This window comes from Helianthus annuus, chromosome 13, assembly GCF_002127325.2.
Source record: "Helianthus annuus cultivar XRQ/B chromosome 13, HanXRQr2.0-SUNRISE, whole genome shotgun sequence".
Lineage (NCBI taxonomy): Eukaryota > Viridiplantae > Streptophyta > Magnoliopsida > Asterales > Asteraceae > Helianthus > Helianthus annuus.
This window is the reverse complement of record NC_035445.2, coordinates 23,148,982-23,168,882: the sequence shown is the minus strand read 5'-3', so window position 1 is coordinate 23,168,882 and position 19,901 is coordinate 23,148,982.

Genomic DNA, 19,901 nt, shown 5'->3' with positions numbered 1-19,901 from the left:
ACTACGAGTTTCTCGTCATGCCATTTGGGTTAACGAACGCGCCTGCGGTATTCATGGATCTTATGAACAGGGTGTGCAAACCCTATCTTGACAAGTTCGTCATAGTATTCATCGACGACATCCTGATTTACTCCAAGAGTCAGGAGGAACACGAGCAGCATCTTCGTCTTATTTTGGAACTCCTTCGGAAGGAACAGCTGTACGCCAAGCTTTCTAAATGCGACTTCTGGCTTCGTGGAGTCCACTTCTTAGGCCATGTGGTGAACAGGGATGGGATCCATGTCGATCCATCCAAGGTAGACTCGATCAGGAACTGGCCTGCACCACGAACGCCAACGGAAATACGCCAATTCTTGGGTTTGGCGGGTTACTACAGACGGTTTATCAAGGATTTTTCAAAGATTGCTCAGCCGCTTACGATACTGACGCAGAAGGGTGTCACCTACCGTTGGGGAGACCCCCAGGAAACTGCTTTTCAGCACCTAAAGGATAGACTCTGCAGTGCACCTATCCTTTCTTTGCCAGAGGGCACAGATGACTTCGTGGTTTATTGTGATGCATCCATTCGGGGACTTGGATATGTGTTAATGCAGCGCGACAAGGTTATTGCTTACGCCTCTCGTCAACTCAAGATTCACGAACGGAACTACACGACGCACGATTTAGAGCTGGGAGCTGTTGTTTTCGCGCTTAAGATATGGCGACACTACCTGTACGGTACCAAGTGCACGATTTACACCGACCACAGGAGTCTCGAGCATATCCTTAAGCAAAAGGATTTGAACATGCGTCAACGGCGATGGGTTGAACTACTGAACGATTACGAATGCGCTATCAAGTACCATCCAGGCAAGGCCAATGTTGTGGCTGACGCCCTCAGTCGGAAAGACACTTTACCTCGGCGCGTGCGAGCGCTACAGCTTACGATTCAGTCTAGCCTTCCTGCACAGATACGAGATGCTCAGGTAGAAGCATTAAAACTCGAAAACGTCAGGGCTGAAGCCTTACGCGGCTCACGACAGCAAATGGAACAGAAGGCAGACGGCGCCTACTATGTAACGGGGCGTATTTGGGTCCCATTTTATGGCGGTCTACGCGAACTTGTGATGGACGAAGCACACAAGTCTCGCTACTCGGTACATCCAGGGTCGGACAAAATGTACCACGACATCAGCACTACTTATTGGTGGCCTAGTATGAAGGCCCACATCGCTACGTACGTTGGAAAATGCTTGACCTGTGTGAGAGTCAAGGTTGAATACCAGAAACCAGCGGGCCTACTTTAGCAGCCTAAGATACCTCAGTGGAAATGGGAAGAAATTTCCATGGATTTTGTTACAGGCCTACCTAGATCCCAGCGTGGGAATGATACCATATGGGTGATCGTGGATCGACTCACCAAGTCTGCACACTTCCTACCTATAAAAGAAACAGATAAGTTCTCCACTCTAGCAGACGTTTATCTTAAAGAAGTTGTTTCGAGGCACGGGGTGCCCACTTCCATCATTTCGGATCGGGATGCACGATTTACGTCAGAACTATGGCAAGCGATGCACAAATCTTTTGGCTCACGATTAGACATGAGCACAGCATATCATCCTCAGACGGATGGGCAGTCTGAGCGAACGATTCAAACACTTGAAGACATGCTTAGAGCATGCGTTATCGATTTCGGCAACGGCTGGGAAAAGCACCTCCCTTTGGTGGAGTTTTCGTACAATAACAGTTATCACACCAGCATTCAAGCCGCCCCATTCGAGGCATTGTACGGGCGTAAATACCGGTCACCTCTCTATTGGGCAGAGGTGGGGGATAGTCAGATTACGGGTCCAGAGATAGTAGTGGACGCCACAGAAAAGATTGCACAGATACGACAACGCATGGCGGTAGCACGCGACCGTCAGAAAGCCTACGCGGACAAGCGTAGAAAGCCATTGGAATTTCAGGTCGGGGACCGGGTTTTATTAAAAGTTTCACCCTGGAAGGGTGTAGTTCGTTTTGGCAAACGGGGCAAATTGAATCCGCGGTACGTCGGACCGTTCGAAATCATTGAGAAGATAGGAAAAGTAGCCTACAAGTTGAACCTACCAGCTGAACTCGGGGCAGTTCACAATGTCTTTCATGTGTCGAACCTAAAGAAGTGCCTATCAGATCAAACCCTCATCATCCCTTTTAAGGAACTCACGATCGACGAGCGGTTACAGTTCGTCGAGGAACCAGTTGAAATCACGGACCGGGATGTAAAGGTCCTCAAAAACAAGAGAATCCCTCTTGTTCGAGTTCGTTGGAACTCCAAACGTGGCCCAGAGTACACCTGGGAACGCGAAGACAGGATGACAGAAAAGTACCCCCAGTTATTCGAAACCAATGCAACCACTGCTGAGGATGAAGCTACTACTTCGGAATTTCGGGACGAAATTCCAGATCAACGGGGGGAGGATGTGACACCCCAGGAAAACCAGTGAACTATTGAACTTACCTAGCTTCCTCAGTGAGTGCATACCAAATTTCGGGACGAAATTTCTAATTAGTTGGGGATAATGTGACAACTCGTATTTCCAAACCGACCTTTGTACTTTGATATAACATATGTGTACAATATGTGAATGTTATGTGAATGTTATGTTAACACATGCTTGTGATTATATGAATGATTATGTGTTCACGAACCCAAACCGCACACTATAACCGGTCACACAAGCCATTCGGGCCACTCCTTGAAACCGGATCTCATTAGATAGCCGAGTTGGGCTCGGCCCACTTCCCACTCGCAAACACTAAACCAAGTTAGGGGGTTTTGTTCTCTCATTGTTACCAAAACACTCACACACACAACCCTACTTCTCTCTCGTCTCTCTCTCTCTTGCGACCGGAATCGGAATCGAAGACAACCCTCTTCTCGAAGCCGGCGATCCCCTCATCCTCTCTTCGGTTTCGTTCCATCTCAACCGGTTAGTATATGTTTACGATGTTATGTTTGGTAATGAAGATTGAATACGTTTACACTAGGGTTCATGGTAGTGATATTAGTGATAATACTCTTGTTAACCGGCTGCATGATTATTGAATTGAATTGGTGTTGGTAACATGTTAAATTAGTTTGGATATTGCTTGATAACCGGCTGTGATTAAAGAATTAGGTTGCATGTTAGATAAAGGAGTCGATTTGGTTTGAATGATGATCCGATTCTATGCTTGATTAATTGATGATTGCTGTTCTTGATGATGATGATATGAATATACTCTGAATGGTTTGAAACTGTTGTTTGATCTGATTTCTGAAACTGCCTTAGATGTTTGCTAGAATCACGGATAAATCATTGCATGAATTATGGAAATCAGTTACACACTTTGTTGCGACCCAGATTGCGAGTCGGGAACCCACAGTCTCGACTCGAGACCACAACAGCATCAGTCGAAACCACGGTTACGAGTCCCGTTGCGACTTGTAACCAGACCATGACAAGCCGAGACCGAGGTTGCGAGTCCCGTTGCGACTCGTAACCGGACCATGTCAAGCCGAAACCCCTGTTGCGACTCGAGATCGTCGGTTGCGACTCGAGATCGCCGGTTGTGACTCGAGGTCCGTTTGTCCGCACACGCTGATTTGGATTCACTTTCACGGGCCCAATCTATTGGGCCAAATGATTGGACTTATGACTGTTATATTATTGGACTGCTTATCTGTTGGGCCGATATGTTATTTGGGTGAATGTTATTTGGGCCGGGTTATGTTAGGCCGAGATTAGAACGCACAAGTTATGCTCTTGTCTGCTACGTGTTGCCATGAATTATACGTGCCAGTAACATGTTAACTTGTATGTAACCAACGCATATTATCTAAGTCAAAACCTGACTTGTATAATAACCATGATAGGACGTGGTTGACCAATTACTAGCTTACCTGTACTCTTTGTGTATCTGCCGAGCAAACCAAGGTGAGTTCACACAGCCAAGGCATGGGATTCCCGGGTTGGGAATTGGGTTGGATATGTTGATATGGAATGATTATTCGTACTGACGCATTCACTAGACTATAGACCATCGTCCTCAGGATAGTCAGGACACGTTACGTAAAGCCTACGTAACCCAGTATTTGCCATTTGTCTCCCGGGTCGGGAGGACACGTTACGTAAAGCCTACGTAACCCAATACCTTCTACTGTCTTCCGGGTCGGAAGGACACGCTGCGTAAAGCCTACGTAGCCCCCACGCGTACCACTGTCCTCGGGGAAGGGCACGTCACGTAAAGCCTACGTGACCCAGTACGTATTCCTGTTCTCGGTTTAAGAAGAACACATGGTTGCACTAGTCTAGTAAGTACCATAATGGGAATCCCCCATTATAAAGGATAAATGTGAGAATCCCTCACCAGTAGTATATACATGTATGGGAAGCCCCCACTAGATGAACTTACGCATTACTGTTATGAACTTACTTTCTGTGAACTCGCTCAACTAGTTTGTTGATTATTTGCTGCATGCCTTGCAGGACCTTAGGTACATTATGGAGCTTGCACAGGGAGGAGCGGGTCGTTGTGGGATATGGATCATGAACGATATTTGAACTTATGACTGTTTCGAGTTTACATTATTATGCTTCCGCTACTTAAACAATGTTTGGTTTTGAAACATCGATCATGTCATGATAAATTACATTAATTGCTTTTATTACTATTAAATGCTATGTTTGATGTGATTGATGGCTTGATCCTGGTCATGTCACGCCTCCAAGCGGTGGTACTCCGCGTGTGGATTTTGGGGGTGTGACAATATCCTTCCTCAAAAGAAGAAAATCTACCTTTGCATGGAAGCATGAAGATATGACAGGTATATCTAAGGATATCATTACTCATAAACTTGTTATTGACAGGTCTATCAAACCAATCCATCAAAAAAGGAGGAAGTTTGCACCAGAAAGGAATGCCATTATCCAAGAAGAAGTAGAGAGGCTACTTCGAGCAGGTATGATCAGAGAGGTAAAATATCCAAAATGGTTAGCCAATGTGGTCGTTGTCCAAAAGAAAAACGGAAAGTGGAGGGTATGTGTCGATTTCACTGATCTGAATAAGGCATGTCCCAAGGATCCTTTCCCATTACCCCACATTGACTCCATGGTGGATGCTACAGCGGGGCATGAACTGTTGACCTTTATGGATGCATCATCTGGATTTCAACAAATTCAGATGGAACCATCTGACCAAGAGGAAACAGCCTTTATGACCCCAACCGGTTTGTATTGTTATATTGCCATGCCTTTTGGATTAAGAAATGCAGGTGCAACATATCAAAGGCTGGTGAATATGATGTTCAAAGATCAAATTGGACAAACTATGGAAGTATACATAGATGATATGGTAGTCAAATCAAAGAAAGCTGAGGATCACCTAAGGGATTTGGAAGAAGCGTTTGATATCCTTGATAATTATAACATGAAGCTTAATCCTTCAAAATGCCACTTTGGTGTTAAGGCAGGTAAATTCCTAGGATATATGGTAACTCAGAGGGGCATTGAAGCAAGTCCGGAGCAAATTAAAGCACTGGTGAATATCAAATCTCCTGCCAATGCTAAGGATGTGCAAAGGCTAACAGGCAGGATAGCAGCTTTAAACAGGTTCATATCAAAATCCTCAGAAAAATGTAAAGAATTTTACGATATCCTAAGGAAGAACAAGAAGTTTGAATGGACTGAGAAACACGAGAATGCTTTACAAGCCCTTAAAGAATATATGTCCTCAGCACCAGCATTAACAAAACCCGAAAAAGGAGATGTGTTATCCTTATATCTGGCGGTATCCTCAACCGCCGTAAGTGCTGTCCTTGTTAAGGATCACGAAGGTACACATTATCCTATCTACTATGTAAGTAAGAGTTTACTTGATGCCGAATCCAGGTACTCACACCTCGAAAAACTTATTCTTGCATTAATCATGGCATCAACTAAGTTAAGGCATTATTTTGAAACCCATACTATTATTGTTAGAACTAACTTTCCAATTAAGAATGTCCTCAGGAAACCAGAGATGTCAGGAAGAATGGCTAAGTGGGCAGTAAAGCTTAGTGCCCATGATATAAGATATGAGCCAAGAACAGCCATCAAATCCCAAGCACTAGCTGACTTTGTGGCTGATTTCAGTAGTGATCTACAAAAGGAAGCAGAATTGGAAGTCCAGCAGCTGGATGAGACCAAGGATCCTTGGATACTACACACTGATGGATCCTCAAATGTCAAGGGCACAGGGCTCGGGATACTACTAAAATCGCCACAGGGGACATAATACCCCACTCCATAGCCTGTGAGTTCCAAGCAACTAACAATGAGGCTGAATATGAAGCCTTAATTGCTGGCTTGCAAATTGCTAAGGATATGGGGGTGAAATATCTTAAAGTATATGTGGACTCATTATTGATCACCAATCACTTTAATGGATCCTATGCTGTTAAAGGAGAAAAACTAACCAAATATTTAGAGATAGTCAAGGAATTGGCACTCTCTTTTGTCTCTTTCAGCTTAACACAGGTACCAAGGGAGGATAACACGGAAGCTGATGCATTGGCCAACCTAGGATCATCCTTAAAGATTCCAGAAGATATAAGTATCCCTATCATCCATATCCTGGCTCCTGCCATTGAAAATCAGGTGGCCATGGAAATAGAAGAGGATACTGCAATGATCCCTAGTGAAGAAGCTCAATCTTATTCAGGATCATGGATCTCACCAATCATGAGATACTTGCAATACGGGGAGATTCCGATGGGAGAAAATCCTAGAGCTTTCAGGATCAAGGTATCTCAATTCACAATTTTGAAAAATGTATTATATAAGCGATCTCTTGCAGGACCATATTTAAGATGTATCGAGGATCCTGAAATTGAAGAAGTGTTGAGAGACTTCCATGAAGGAGATTGTGGAAACCACACTGGGGGCAGAGCATTATTCTCAAGGATCCTTAGAACAGGATACTACTGGCCAACCATGAAAAGGGATGCTGTAGAATATGCTAAGAAGTGTGATCCTTGTCAAAGACACAGCAATATCCTCCATCAGCCAGCCGAATTGCTACATCCTATACCATCCTCTTGGCCATTCATGAGATGGGGGATGGATATAGTTGGCAAGCTCCCTAAAGCACCTGGTGGAAAAGTATTTATGCTTGCCATGACTGACTACTTCTCTAAGTGGATAGAAGCTGAAGCTTTTGCTCAAGTCAGAGAAAAAGAAGTTATATCCTTTATCAAAAGAAACATTATAACTAGATTTGGCATTCCCTCTAAAATTGTATGTGATAATGGTTCCCAATTCATTGGAAGCAGAACCACTAACTTTTGTGACAGCTGGGGAATTAAGATGATAACATCAACACCAGTTCATCCACAAGCCAATGGTCAAGCAGAATCATCCAACAAAATCATCATCAACAATCTGAAGAAGAAGCTAGGATCCAAGAAGGGGAAATGGGCAGAGGAGTTACCTTACGTGCTATGGGCTGATAGGACAACTCCCAAGAATGCCACTGGTCAAACACCTTTCTCTTTAGTATTTGGGGCAGAAGCAGTGATCCCAACAGAGATGGTGATCCCAACTGCTAGAACAAGTGCTCGCGATCCTGAAGAAAATGCTACAATCCTGGCTCATGATTTGGATACTATTGAGGAAATCAGGGATCTGGCTAGGATAAGGATGGCAAGCTACCAACAAAGAATGGCTGGTGCTTACAACAAAAATGTCAGGATAAGGAAGTTCCAAGTCGGAGATATGGTGTTGAGAAAAGCATTCCAGAACACTATCAATCCTGCTGACGGGAAGTTAGCACCAAAGTGGGAAGGCCCTTACTTGATTGAAGCTGAAGCAGGAAAGGGGGCATACAGATTGCTAACCATGGAAGGAAATTTGTTACCAAGAGCCTGGAATGTTGTTCATTTAAAGAAGTACTTTATGTGAACATGATCCTTCAAGCATGTGATCCCTACATTGAAGTATCCTCGAAGGATCCCGGGGAGGTCAGTGATCCTTACTCTGGTAATGTCCTTATCCTAAAACTATTACATTTCCTTACTTCTTACCTAAGGATAAGGATCATGTATCCTTCATCCTCTTCTCACGAACCATTTGAGTTATGATAGTTCAGGTATCTACAGCATATCGTCAAAGATCTTCAAAAGCAACGCAGATCCTTGGGTTCAACCCCAGTTATCCTTGGGATTATCCCTAGTTTCCGCCAGCAGCGCACGATGATCCTGATATAGTTCACGTCTTTGGGACCAGTACCCACTTCCGGGGCTGACAACCTCATCGTACTGGCTATACCCAGGATCCTACGTATAATGGTAGACGTACCATACATCCGTTCCTAAGGTTTCTAACGTTTTCACGTTAGCTAAGGTTTTGACATTTTCATGTCACTAAGTTTGGATAGTCGCCAGTAAGGGCCATACTCCAGTTTACATACGATCCTTTGGGCTTGTCCCCAGTTATCCTTTGGGCTTGTCCCCAGTTATCCTTTGGGCTTGTCCCTAGTGATCCTTTGGGATCATCCCCAGTTATTAATTTATCTTTTACATTGGCTTAGTCCCAAGTTATGATTCGTTTTTCAGGTTCTCGAAGTTAAACAAATAAGGATCCTTAATCCTTATTATCCGTTAAAATTTCACTTTTGGTTATCTTGATTAAAGGTTAGGATCCTAACTTGGATCCTCAGGTATGATCCTTGACTATTTTGATTATACTAAACAACCCTTGCACTTTGACAACTAAACCTATGATCCTTGAAATTGAGTGCTTCAAAAATTTTCAGTGTCAGGATATTTGATCTAGGATCATGTCCTAAATTTATTAAACATGGTTTGCTAAACTCTTGTTACTCTAACAAATATATTTCTAAAAACAACTGGAAAATAAGAGGATAAATAAAGGATAGCAACACGAGATAAGCCAGAAAGATTAAAGTTATATTATTAACAAAAGGATTTGAAACCCTTTCAAAAAGTTGTCAAAATTGCCAACCCACATTTCTACCAGCAAAACGTGGTCCGTCCACATGGGTTGGCAAAGGGTGTCCATTGTCTATGCGGTCTTAGCAGGTGCAGGAAATTAAAGGCGGCAGGATCACAAAGGCTTCATCCCCCAAACAGAGGATCCCTCCACCGTTTGCGATCCTACCTATTGTTCAAAGGATCCAGGATCCTTAACCCTAAAAGCTATTGTTTAAGTTACAAACCATAAATTGTTTCAAACATCACAACCACAAACCACTACCAAACCTAAAAAATTGGGCTCCGGCCTAGTCACGAATATCCATCATCGCCCAATCCAGCAGCTCACACCTTTGCTGCTCCATCACCACCAGCTTCTCCACCCTGATCCTTGTCAGCATCACCGCCCTCCAGCATTGGGATCTCCTCAACTTCGTCCTCATCCTCCAGCTCTGCCAATCTCGCCTTCCAACCCTCCACATCCCATGAGCTTTTGTCAAAGGCAGGATCCTGAGCCTCCGCAACCATCTGTAGTTGTATCTTGTACATAGCAATTGCGGCAGAGACCTTGGCGTCCTGGGTGATCTCCTGCTTCTCGCCATCCATGTTGATCAGCATTTGAGCAGCCTCATCCTTAGTAGCCCGGAGTTCCTTCTCAAGATCGGCTATCTTGAGATCCTTTAACACGCCCATTTGTTGGAGGTCGGCGATTTGGCTTTCCTGATCCTCGACATGGCCAAGGTAGGTCTCAATCTCAGCAAGTTTCTGCAGAAAAGAAAAAAGGTAAGTTCAGGACCAGGTGATCCTCAAAGAAGCAGGATATACAGGCAAAATACACAAGAAGGATATTCAAGAAGGATAACCAACAGGGGCAATGATCCTTACCTCATTGGCATAGTCAAGGAACTGCTGGCGGAGCAGGGGAAATCCTTGGAGATCCTCAGAAGTCTTTCTCTTCTTCCCCTTACCCCTAACAGGTGCTTTAGGGGCCGAAGCAGAGGGACTGGCAACAGAAGTCTTCTTTCTTGAAGACTTGACATTGGCAAGCTCGTCAATACCAAACCTGGAGGCAGACTTAGCAGATTTCCCAGCGCCTACACAATCAAAACAAGATAAGTTCCCTTACTAACCAAACAGTCTTACATATAACTTACTTTTTAATAAGGATACTTACTTGACATAGTGGCAGATGCGGAGGATACTTCTTGTGAGTCTTGAACGGTGACTTGAAAACTCCTGATTTCAGGATCAAGCTTCTTGAAAGCTAGAACCCTCTCTCTTGCAGCAGGGGTTAACTTGAGATGAGCAATGGAGATAGCTGCACAAAAGACAAAGAAAACATTAGTGATCCTCATCATAAGAGACAAGTCTGATGGTGATCCTTCCAGGATCCTCTATCCTACCATGAGTGGCCCACTCCTTGGGTAGATCCTTCCCATCAGGGATGGTATCCCTCCTAACAAAGAAAAATCGCCGCTTCCAATTTGTATCATTCTTGGTGACCTTAAGAACAGGGTGATCCTCCCCAGCTTTCCGTTTCAACAAGTACCGACAGGAACCAAATGTGGTAAGATCATATAGCTCAGCCAGCTCTGCCATTCCCAAATCAATCCCCTCCTGCTCGATGATCCTTTCGAAGGTATACAACACCCTCTAGATCATCGGCATGGCTTGGATATAAGATATGCCGGTCAAGGAAAAGAAGGATTGGGTAAAGGCTGGAAAAGGATACGAATATCCTATGGTGAACGGAGTTGCAGGAAAAACCACCCAGGTCTCGGAAACAAAATCACTTAAAGCGGTGGAGGTGAATGACTTGAAGATAGCATCCGCCGGAAAACAATGACGGATCCTATCAACATGAGCGTCAGTGAAGCAGCATCTCTCCGTAGGAGAGTCTTTAATGATCCCTTGGCTTTTTAGGGGACTGCTCTTCTTGTGATCCTTGTGAGGAGAATTGCGGAGCAACATACTTACAGCAGAATGAAAACAGGAAGCAGAAAAACAGAGCAAGAGAAGGAAGAAAGAGAAGGGAATACCTGATCGACCTTCGATAGAGATTATAAAGGGAGAATATCTTGAATTTAAATGCAGATTGATCCTAACCCTATCTCCTATTTATAATCATGATTTACAGGGATGTCACCTCAGTGACGTAAGGATTGCAACGGCTAGTTCGAGATTAACGGCTAGTTATCCGAGTTGTTCGTTGCAGATAAGATCAAAGCAAAATATAACTCATTTATTTACAAAATCACTCCTTATATTTTGGGGGTAATTGTTAGGGCTGGATTTTTACAATACATGATCCTCACGTGTGATCCTAACCAGTGATCCTTGTTTCTTTGGCAGATAGTGATCCTCAGCAGAGTTCCAGGATCAGGATCACGGACCATCATAGGATCCTCATGCTAACAGTTGCTTTCGTTGAATTTAATGTTGTTTTGCAGAACATCTAGCAGGATCCGCTCTTAAGCATCACAATCAAAGGAGCGTCTTTACAACTATAGCATGTGCTTAATCGGAGATGGACGTTGTGAAGGATATGGAAACTTGGCATGATTTAAGGGCGATAATTTAGGCTAGATTTACTTTTATTTCTAAAGGGGTAATGAGCTGATTATTAGTCTTTTTACCTAAAATAGGTCACCTACACTTGTATATATAACACTCTTCCCCATTCGGAAGAACACACAACACAATTCTCACACGCTTAGACACTCGAAACTATAGTGATCCTTGTACTCAGCTCATTATCATCCGAAGTTGTAACTATTTTTCTTATATTAAAGTTTGGTGATCGGTAGTTGCCATCACCCGAGGTTTTTTATGCCGGAGATCATACATTGATCAAGGGCTTTTTCCTCGTATAAATCCTTGTGTCACTTACATATTTCTTATCAAAGTGATCCTTTACTTTTTCAACAAACCAAGCATCATTCCCCGTTTACTTAGAGTTTGGTTGCATTATCCTTGTGTGATTTTTGACCAAAACACTAGCAATGACGGATTATTTCTCTAAATGGGTTGAAGCTGAAGCCTTTGTCCAAGTTAGAGACCAAGAAGTAGTGTCCTTCATAAAAAGGAATATCCTGACCAGGTTCGGGGAACCAGCTGAAATCATTTGTGATAATGGGTCCCAGTTTATAAGCAAGAGGACCACTGATTTCTGCAAGAGTTGGGGGATCAAAGTGATAACATCTACTCCAGTACATCCTCAAGCGAATGGGCAGGTAGAATCATCAAACAAGATAATTGTCAACAATCTGAAAAAGAGACTTGGGGCTAAGAAGGGAAGATGGGCAGAAGAACTACCATTTGTCCTATGGGCTGACAGGACAACTGTGAAGAATGCTACTGGGCAAACTCCATTTTCCTTAGTATTTGGAGCAGAGGCAGTAATCCTGACAGAAATGACAATACCCACTGTAAGATCAACCCTAAGTGATCCTGAGCAGAATCCTGAAGCCTTGTGTCAAGAGTTAGACACTATAGATGAGAAAAGAGATGCGGCAAGGCTAAGGATGGCAGCATATCAACAGAGAATATCCAGGGCATATAACAAGAACATTAGGACCAGAAGGTTTAAGGTTGGAGATTGGGTACTAAGAAAGGCTTTTCAGAATACTACCAATCCTGCCGATGGCAAGCTAGCCCCAAAATGGGAAGGACCATACGAGGTTGAATCAGAAGCAGGGAAAGGAGCATACAGACTCAAGAATATGGAGGGGGATATGCTACCAAGGTCCTGGAATGCTATACACCTCAAGCTCTATTTCAAGTGAGTTTAGAATTTAATTTCTAACTCAGGATGGTATGAATTCTACCTTTTTTAAATATGTTTGGTTTAATTTATTCTTTGAAACCCAATACTGACTTAAGCATCGGAGGGGTGTTAGCCAAGCTAACACCCACCTTAGTTTACAATTGTTTTGCAAGATATGTTTCAGGATGTAGCTCCAGGATATGTGCTCAGGATAACTCGAAAGACTAGAGGATTGCCCCCCTCTCTCACGTTTAAGGGATACTGATCCCTTCATAGGTTTAAAGGTATTCACCTTTCTTCCGAATTGGGTTTAAACACCTCGCCTGGAGCGCAAGTTATTCGGGGATAGTTCAAGGTGGCGGGACCAGTCCATGTAAAAGTGGCTGACAATTTCGTCACTATTGGCTATATCCTGAATCCTAAAGGTATATGAGGATTGATCACCCTCTCTCATGAAAGGGTATTTTCATACTCTCTAAGGTTTAAAGGTTTTCACCTTTCTAAGTCTTGGAGTTTATACACTGCCGCCTGTAGCGCATGAAAATTTGGGATTTTCCCCAGGATATAAGGATTTTATCTCCAGTACACCTTTGGGTTTTGCCCCTGGAACATGAAAAATTGCCTAAACGATGAAAACTAACATTCAGAAGATTTCTAAAGTATTTGAAGGCATTGTACGCAGGGGACATTCCTATTAAGGTGGTGGTGCAAAAGCTAAAGAGATAGGATTTGGAACTAATGCACTAAGTACCTTGCACAGGGGACATCTTTATGGGAAGAATTGCAAAGGGATTGAAGTTTGGTAATAGGTTTATATCCTATTTCTGGTATGATCTTTCCTTTGTGGACTTTAATGACATTATGTTTTATAAAAAGGACAAATATCCTGATATATTCTCAAAGTCTTTTCCAGAATAATTGATTAGGATGTTTGAAACTAGTAATAGTTTGGGATTCCGGTGGAGATGATGGTTTATCAAATGAAAAGAGAGAAGATATAGGGGCTAAATGGATAGCCATCGAGTAAAAAACGCGTGGGAAGTTGCACATTGTCACTTCGCATGTCCAATCGTATTAATTGCCTCGATTCACGAGATAAGCTTTAAAATATATCCGTTGGATTGGTATACCAACCGATATATTTTGGGGACAATTGTTATGGGTCATTTTCTGAGTATACATATCCTGACTAATATCCCGCTTGTAATTGTTTATTTATGACCAGGATGCTGGACGAGGATATTGCTAACATCCCGGGCGATATCCTGAGGTTGAGTAAATTAAACACGTGCAGGTTAATGGTTATAAGCTACTAACGGTCATCAGGACTTCTTCTCCTAAAGACTCGGGCGAATTTGTTATGAGGAAGCCGTTGAAGCCGAAAGACTTGGTCCTCAACGTTCAAGTGGGAATATTCGTTGGATCCCGGGAGTTTAGGATAGTTTGTTATATTATCTTTACTATAAATAGATGTGGTGGATCAGTTTAAGGCACACACTTTTTTTTACACGAACACTTCCATACACTCTTGCTCTCTAGCTCACAGCAATCACTACATTTGTACTCAGATCACATTGTAACACTTAGTCGATCCACACCACATCCTGCACTGTATCCTGATTTTTGAAGCAATAAGAAGAACAAGGCAGCTGCGATTGTCAGCTCCCGAGGTTTCATGCCCGCGATCTAGATTGATCAAGGGCTTTCCTCGTACATCTCGTGTTATTTACTTTACTTTTTGCTCATTGTTTGATCAATAATACAGCTCAATATCTTGAGCCGTATCCTGAACACTGATTTTATAAACAACTTAACAAGCACATTTTCAGCAACTTAACAAGCACATTTTCAGCAACACTTTCCAGTACACTACCTCACTTAACTAATTTGATAACTAAATTGCTTAGGTAATTTTTGACCAAAACATGAACCGTTTGTAACCATTGAACCGTGTGAACCAGCTGTATCCGTTGACATGATTTACATTTGACAATAGACATTTGACTATACATGAACATTTCTACAATTGTTAAACACTTCATCTCGATGGTTTGGTTTGAGTAAGTGATTAAGTAACGAGGCGTGTGTAATATGATACAAGCATGGTGGATACGCCGCTGGTACTTCCTATATATAAGTGTTTGTATGGTATTACATATCGTAGCGTTATTTGAATCATTTCAATTTGAGACATATGACATTTTATACAAATAACACACTTTTCACGAGACATTGTTTTACAAACGACTTATCTTATACAAACTCATTTTACATGGTTATCCGTTTAACCATACAGTGTTCTCTTATTTATACATATCATCTGATCTTATCGTTTTTCAAATGATTTACAAAGACGAAGCAAATTACAAGGTTCATGACTAAACATTTTCTCAAACATAAGTCATGAATTCCGTTTTCACAAAAACCAATGTATCTCACAGGCATTTTTATGCTGACGTACCTATTTTCACATGTGTTTTCAGGAGATGATGCATAGGACTTATCAAGACATACTTAGGCGGACCTGTGCCTTAGTGACTTAAAACGAGACAAGAACTAGTTAATTCATGTTATGTACTCTTTGGTTCTTGCTTAAACAATGTAAACTTTCATGTTTGATTAATAAAACGAAACTTCATTTGCCATGGATTTGAAACAATTGATTATGTTACAACACTCCCCGACGTTTCCGCCACGTTTTGTATGTTCCACGTGGTCGGGATGTGACAGAAAAGTTGGTATCAGAGCCAATGGTTATAGGGAATTAGGTTATTAGTAATGCTTTGACCTAGTCTATAACCTTCCTAGGACCCTAACGCGAGTTTACTTGTGTTTAGTCATAAAACAATACCGTCACCTATCCTTAGGCGACGACCACAACAAGAACATAAATTTCAAAACCGCTTTGAAAACTAATCATCTGTTCTAGGATGATTGATTACTAGGTTTTGAACCCTCTGTTATAAGGTTTTGAACCCCTTTTGAATTTTCAAAACTCTCGTCAAAATTTTGGGTCCTAAATAGTGTGAACACGTGCAAACTGGAAGAGTGAATGCCTGTACCCTGGGTTTTCTGTCTAAGGTTAGAGAGTTCGTACAAATCCACATAATCGGACCAGTCACTCTTACCTGGGAACTCTTGGGGTGAGTGTCTAAGGCGAGCATGTCTTCGCGATACACTATGAGGATCTATTTGCTTTGATTCAGCCTTGGTGTTGTTTGTTTGCTTCGTGGATTCAAACAAATGACCATCAACCATGGTTATGGCCGGTAATTGTAACATCCTATTCTTACCCAATGCCATTTCATTTGCTTTCTTTCTTGTTTCTCTTTTAGAATGCCTCCTCGACGCGAAAACCAGATAGCGACTGCCGAACTGGCAGAGATCATTGCGCAACAAATGGCTGCTCAATTCCCAAACCTCTTTGCTCAATGGAACCAAGCCAACAACAATAATAATGCCCACTGTAACTTCAAGACGTTCAACTCGGCTAAGCCATCAAAGTTTTCTGGGTCTCAAGGAGCGACTGCACTGCTACAATGGTTCGAGAGTTTAGAGAACACCTTCAGACATGTTCAATGTCCAAACGAGCGAAAGGTAGAATTCACATCTAGCGTCTTTGAGAAACGAGCTTTGACATGGTGGAATGGTGTGATGAGAGATAGGGGTGCCGATGTGGCACTGGCTCAAACATGGCAAGAGCTTCGAGCTCTGATGATAAAGGAATTCTGTCCTCGTCATGAGATCAGGGCCTTGGAAACGGAGTTCGACGATCTTAAGCAAGTTAGCGGTGAGCATCGAGCCTACACGGGTCGTTATGAGGAGTTAAGTTTGTTATGCCCGGATATGGTTACACCTTTGGATAAGGCAATCGAAAAGTACATTGATGGCCTCCCTGACTCAATACAAGACATTGTGACTGGTAGCAACCCTACTACAGTTAGACAGGCCATTGAGCTATCTGCAACCTTGACTGAATCAAAGATCAGGAAAGGTAAACTTTTCCGAAAAGGTGACAAGAAACCGGTCGGGGAATCGAACCCAATCGAGGAATCAAAGACCATGGATGAACAGACTGAATCCCCTAAGAAGTCAAAGAAGCGAAAGGCTTCTCAGAACTTCGCCGTGGTCGCTCACAATGGTCAAGCCGTCCCCAACCAACCAGCACAACCCCCTTCTAGAAAACCATACAATGGAACTGCACCCTTGTGCAACCAATGTAGCCTCCATCATCACGCCAATGTACAGTGTCGCAAATGCCAAACTTGTGGACTTATAGGCCACACAGCAAGAGTCTGCCCAGCTGCAGCTGCGCCAAACCAAGCTGGCAATAATCCTGCTCAAGGTCGTTTTCTACCAGGCTCTTGTTTCAATTGTGGCGAGATGGGTCATTTTCGAAGAAATTGCCCAAAGCTTGCTAATGCAAATCCAGCACAGGGATGAGCATCTGACTGACTAGAAGACAACATCGTTTAGAAATAATCACGTCTTATGTATTATTTTCTTTTGTTGTCAAGGTCCAAGAAATCGTTGTTATCGTTGTTTATAAATAAATTTTTATTTACATTGCAATGTATTTCTGTGGTTGCATGTATAAACGACATATCCCTTACAATACCGACAATCAAGAAACCGTATTCCTTGAAGAACAAACTACCCCCAAAATTCTCCCATTCTATGATCTCTTGCGTCTTCCATGTAATTCCTAAGTACCCGTTTATTCAAAGGAAACGAAGTACAAGGCACAAGTTACAACACATGACGAATACCCAAAGTACCACTATAAATCCTTAATAGGGTACCTAAGGATTTCCCGTAAGTCTTTAATTGTTGTATACCTTAATTCGAATATGGTGATTCCTTATAATCAAAAATCGAATTTTGGGAGATCTTTCTATCTTCTCAGATAGATTCCAGTGAACATTGAGACCCGTCGATTGGTTTCCATATCCGTATTCAGTCAATAACAAGTTAATAACAAATTATAATCAAGTTAAACAATTATGTGACTTTGTGTTTATGTGTTCCCTTATGTGTTGTTGTGTGATCCAAATTATGCTATCCAAATCCTCGTAGAATCTTACATATCTTTGTACAAGAGATTCATCATAGGATACCCAGGGTTATTACTTAAAATCCTCAATGGACTTCTATGTTATAGTTATGTCCCTCGGATTATAAAGTACTACTTCATAATTAGACCCCTTGAGTGGTCTAGTTAAACAGTTTGATCCAAAAATCTAGCTAGGGATATCATGTGATGATATAGCTGAAAGGACTCCTTGGTGGCCTAACTAAGAAGATCCCCTGTAGATCTAATTAAAAAGGACCAGATGGAAGTCTAGTCACCCTCATCACAAGATTGATATCCTTCCGCAAAACATTACAAAACAAACTGTGCGGACTGTGCAAGGGATTACGTAATTATGGATGCATACATAATTATGGAATTTAGTGCACAGAAACCACAGCAAGTTCTGTCATGTGTCTAGAGTTAACCTTATTCATTTCCAACTCTGATGAAGCAACCGTTGAAAAATGACTCCGTTAGTTCATTTTTGTTTCTGACGATTTATCCGTTGGGGAAATGAATATCCGTTGTGTAATCCTTCATTTCCAACTCTGATGAAGCAACCGTTGAAAATGACTCCGTTAATTCATTTTCGTTTCTGACGATTTATCCGTTGAGGAAATGAATATCCGTTGTGTCATCCTTCATTTCCAACTCTGATGAAGCAACCGTTGAAAATGACTCCGTTAATTCATTTTCGTTTCTGACGATTTATCCGTTGAGGAAATGAATATCCGTTGTGTAATCCTTCATTTCCAACTCTGATGAGCAACCGTTGAAAATGACTCCGTTAGTTCATTTTCGTTTCTGACGAATTCTCCGTTGGGGAAATGAATATCCGTTGTGTAATCCTTCATTTCCAACTCTGATGAAGCAACCGTTGAAAATAACTCTGTTAGTTCATTTTCTTTTCTGAAGATTTATCCGTTGAGGAAATCAATATCCGTTGTGTAATCCTTCATTTCCATTTCTGAAGAATACTCGTTGAGGAAAATGACTCCGTCTGTTCATTTTCTCGTTTCTGAAGATTTGTCCGTTGAGGAAATGAACATCCGTTTGCTTATTCCGTCATTTCCATTTCTGAAGAATACTCGTTGAGGAAGATGACTCCGTCTGTTCATTTTCGTTTCTGAAGAATGACCGTTAAGGAAATGACAGGACATTACTTTGCATATCGCTGATGGTTATTTGGCAGAGTCACAAATAGACTCCTACGAATAAATTTCGGGACGAAATTTCCTAAAGTATGGGAGACTGTGACACCTGTGTCACCACGACCATCAAACAAATACCAAGCCGATGAAATATCGTATTTCATACTTGGGATCTTGTATAAATATGTGTATCTATTGCACATATCAATTCTGGTTCAATTTCAACTTTACATCGCTTTCTGGAGAATTATACGCAACCTGGTGCGTAAACGTACTCAGTTTAAATGCGACAAATACTCCGGAAAATCAACATATGCTTAACATACCTTAAATAACCTTTACATAACTTAGAAATAAGTTTTGAAGGCTTTGGTATAGCAAAAACAAGTTAATTCGCTTACAGGGACTAAACTTGACAAACTGCGAAAGTATGCCAATTTGAACTGTAACGAACATTCCAGAACATGTCCATAAGTTAAACATACTCTAAATATCCTTTACATAGCTTAGAAATAGGCTTTGAGGGGTTTGGTATGCTAAAATAAACTTTTGGGTCACTCAGCGACTAAAAGTGTCAAAAGTGCAGAAGTTTGCACTTTCACGCATAACTTATGTTCTGAATACATCCGGACATCCAAAAATTTATGTAAACATCCTTATATTATGCCTTAGTGTATGGCATGAGAAAAATCCATTCGTCGCGCAATTTGGATCGTCTTTCGTGCTTATGCGCATTCCGTCGTAATTAACCGAACATCACGACCGTACGGCCAAACGAACCGACATCCGAGATATTTTTGAGCACATTTTAAGTTCCCTATACTTTAACTTCATTTTAGAGCTTTGAAATGGGGTTAACGGGGCTTAAACGTGTCAAAAATGCATCAAATACCAAGTTTTGGGGCTGTAGGGACGAAAACTGCAAATCTGCCAAACTAA